The sequence below is a fragment of the Sorex araneus genome, chromosome 5 (assembly GCF_027595985.1).
Source record: "Sorex araneus isolate mSorAra2 chromosome 5, mSorAra2.pri, whole genome shotgun sequence".
NCBI lineage: Eukaryota > Metazoa > Chordata > Mammalia > Eulipotyphla > Soricidae > Sorex > Sorex araneus.
The window spans coordinates 146,727,635-146,731,686 of NC_073306.1; the positions used below are offsets into that span (position 1 = coordinate 146,727,635).

Genomic DNA, 4,052 nt, shown 5'->3' on the forward strand with positions numbered 1-4,052 from the left:
AGGTGGTGTAGTTGTTGATCATCTATCTTTACTCTCATTCCTTCCCATTCCAGTTGTCACATGATGTTCTCGAAGGTGGCACTGAAGAGTTTCGGTGAAATGCTATCACCCTGCCGAACCCCTCTCTTTATGTCAATGATCACGTCCTTGTAGAATGGTGAGATCCTGGTGGTGAATCTGTAATACAGCTTGGGGGGGATCTTGATATACTGAGTTTGAACGCCTGTTTGGCTAGGGCTTCGATGGCCGCTTCAGTCTCAACAGAATCGAAGGCCTTCTTTAAATCAATGAACATTAGACAGAGCGGCATCTTGAACTCTTGTGAAACTTCAATAAGTTTGGTCACTGTGTGGATATGGTCGATCACGCTGAATACTTTTTAGAACTCGTCTTTCTCACATGGTTGTCCTTCATCTGGTGTTCTGCCTATTCTATTCAGGATGACTTGAGTGAACAACTTGTAGATGATGGATAATAGGCAGATTGGGCTATAGTTGCTGATGTTGTGGATGTCTCCCTTCTTGTACAACAGAATGGTCCTGCTGGTTTTTTATTGGTATGGAACCTTTCATTTGGATAGGTAGCGTGTGAAGAGCCGAGCCAGTGTATTGACGAGTCCTGGTGGCAGATTCTTTAGGTCTGACCTTGTCTGGACCGGATGCTCTATGCATCTTTACCGACAAAATGGCTTGTCTGATTTCAGAAGGGAGGACATTGAGAACCACATATCCATCCTGTGGAATTTGGTATGTGGGCAGGTGGACATGGCTGTCAAAGAGATCCGAGTAGAAGTCGTGAATAATCCTCTCCATTGCCCCTCTGGAAGATCTGATAGATCCATCAGGATGTCGAAGGGCAGTCATCTTGGTCTTGTAGTTGGCGAAGAGCAGGTGAGCATTGCAAATACTTTTCATGGCTTCTGCTGCATTGGCCAACACTGCTGCTTTTCTCTCTCTGAGGTCTTCCTTTATCGCATCTCTGCACAGCTTTGTGAGCTCAGACGTTAGCTGGTAGTTGCCTGAGGCTCGCGCCAAATTATGTTGGTGAATGAGCTCAAGAATTTCCGAAGACAGGCATCTGTTTGTGGCTTTCCCACTCTCGGCATTTTTCGCACAATCATGGAGGTGCTGAACCAGTTGATCATATTCCTCGTCGATGTTGTCAACAACAGCATCTTCCCACATTGCTGCAACAGTGCCAAAGAGCTCCTAGTTGGTGGTCATTCTGGAAATTCCCTTCTTCAACTTAAACTTTGCAGACCTTTCTCCCCACTCTGTGAAGTAGAATTTTGTATGAAGGAGATGGTGGTCCAATCCTGTTTGGAATTTTGGGACAACAGCGACATCAGTCAGGCAAAACCTTCGATTGAATATGATGTGGTCAATTTCATTGTGGAACTGTCCACCGGGAGACTCCCATATCCAATGTTTAGATTCGGCCTTTGGGAACTGTGAGTTACCATGATGTTCTTGGTCTACATGATAAATTCAGTCTCTCATCCTGTTCGTTCCATTCTAGGCCATGGTACCCAATGTGGAGTTCTTCGAGCGACCTTCTCCATCCTATCTTGGCATTAAAATCACCAACAATGATCTTGTAGAAGGTGTGGTCTTCTTTATAAAACTTCTCCAGCTCCATGTAGAACTTCTCAATTTCTTCTTCATCGTAGTTGGATGTTGGTGCATAGACAATGAAGATAGAAACTGACGGCAGTGAGCCACATCTATTCAAACGTAATTGTCTGATTCGGGTTGTTAGGCATTCGAATGAATCAATGCTCATGGCCAAGTTCGTGTTGACAAGGACACCGACACCACCGATGCCTCTGTTGTTGCATGTTCTGAGGAACAGTTCTTCTCCAGTGTCGAAAATGGCGTGATTATGATTGATGCCTTCTTATTTTGGTCAGACCAATTATATCCTACTTGATCTTCTGCTCTTGCACCATCAGGTCCTTGATGGATGCTTCTGATGCCAGAGTACGTGTGTTGAAAGTACAGACAGTCATTTTAGTCTTTCTTCATTTTGGCAGTCTAGTTTGTCCCTGAGATTTTATCAGCCTCTCCTTGCTCAATCTTTCTTAACGCTGCCCTATTAGGGGCTCTTTGGGTGTCAGACGAATGAGACCCATTGTTGTTACTGTTTTTGGCATATCGAATACACCACGGGTAGCTTGCCAGACTCTGCCGTGCAGGCAGGGCACTCTCGGTAGCTTGCTGAGCTCTCCGAGAGGAATGGAGGCTTTTAGGGCGGCCTCCAATTGCCTTTACAGATGTTCCCATGGTTCATACCATATTTGAGGCCCATCAAATATGGTGCGAAAATAATGGAAAATGGGTATTCAGTGTCCTGTCCTGTTCTGGACTGTGGCGGTGGCTGGGTAGTGGAGGTAGTGGAGGTCTGCTGATGAGGTATTTATCTGGCTCTGGTAGGGTGGGTTGTCTGGGTTTGATCCCTGGGGCGGGGTGCCGGTGATTGTAGGAGTTTTCAGGTCTCATTTAGCCTGGAGTCCAAGTTCGCAAAGTTCTGCTTTACCTGGTTCTGTGGGCTTCACTCAGGCGTGAGGTTCGGCCTGAGTGTCCGGAAAGTGGCCTGGAGCATGGCGGTGGCTGGGTAGTGGAGGTCATATATAAATGTATAAATATATTTATAAATTTAAAAAAATGACTAAAATTAAAAAAAAACAATAGGATTCAGAGAGATAGTACAGCAGGTGGGGCATTTACCTTGCATGTGGAGGACTTGAATTGGATCCCCAATATCCCATATGATCCCCTTCCAGGAGTGCATTCTTGAGGGCAGAGCCAGGAAGAATACCTGAGCATCTCCATGTGTGGCCTCACAACCAAAAGTAAAAATTTTAAGTAACAGAAAATGGAAATTCCATGTGATCCAACAATGCTGATTCTTGGCATTTAGTCAAAGGACATGAGGCCACCGATTTGAAAGCATATGAGCACCCCATCTCCTGAACAGCATTATTTACAATTGGAAGCGCCCTAGTTGTCTACCAATAGGAGACAGGATAAAGAAGCTGAGGTCTATATGCCCAACGGAATATTATTCTGCCAGTCAATAGAACAAATTGTGCCCTTTGGGACAAAGTGGATAGACCTTGAGGTAGCTGAGTGATGTTAAGTGAAATAAGTCAGGAAGCAAAAACTAATTATTAGGTGGATGTACTCATCTTCTGAAATATGAATAACTAAAGCAAAAAAACCAGCAAAACCCTGCTGGCTCCTAGAATCAGGGCAGTAAAGGTGACTGCTGGAAGGAAGGGTTAGAGTAGGAGGAATGAACAGGGCATCCTTTCGGTAATGGGAGTACTGACAATCAACACACAGAGAAGTATTAAACAGAACCCTTCCCAATTTGATAATATTATAAAGCAATGGCAAATCAACAAAACTTAAAACACAACATAAAGAGATCACAAAGGGAAGCAGCCGGAGTACAGAGTGTGGGTGTGGGTGGAGATGGGGGGCAGCAGGCAGCAGTTCTGGTAGCTGAAGGAAACACTGGAAGTCAGGTGGAGAGGGGGGTGCTTGAGGGACCTGGTGATGCCAGAGATAGAAGTTAAACCTTCCAACCATGTCCAGAGAATTACACAGCATCTTGGCATCTACCTTGCGCTATGGGTTTTCCTGGAGGAGCAAACTTCTAATCAGGTCTCAGTGATGAGCAGGGAATGGGGAGAGTGTGGCAGAGCGAGTGAGCAGAGGAATGAGTCGGTGACAGGAAGTGAGGATAGGAGAGAGAGGGGGGTGAGTACACAGGAGAAACTGATGGACAACAAGGAGACCTGGATCAAGAGGAGGGTCAGGATGGAAGGTATCAGGATGGAAAGTGACGATGCTTTTTCCCAGGCCCTGCACCTCCTGGACATTTGTCTCACCCATTTGTCTCATCATCTGAAAGCACCAGGAAGCCATCAAGGACCCTCAGAGAGGAAGAGACCCCCGGATCAGAGCTCCAGGCTTATGGCAGCCACTGCAGTGTGGGGTTCCAGAAAGCAGCTGCAGGAGGGAGCAAATTCAGGCCCACAGAACCCG

At 46.0% G+C, this 4,052-nt stretch overlaps 1 pseudogene; it reads right to left on the minus strand.

The window, feature by feature from the left end:
- Positions 1–698: 698 nt before the first annotated feature.
- On the minus strand, positions 699–2,131 carry LOC129404927 (uncharacterized; annotated as a pseudogene).
- Between the last annotated feature and the right edge of the window lie 1,921 nt (positions 2,132–4,052).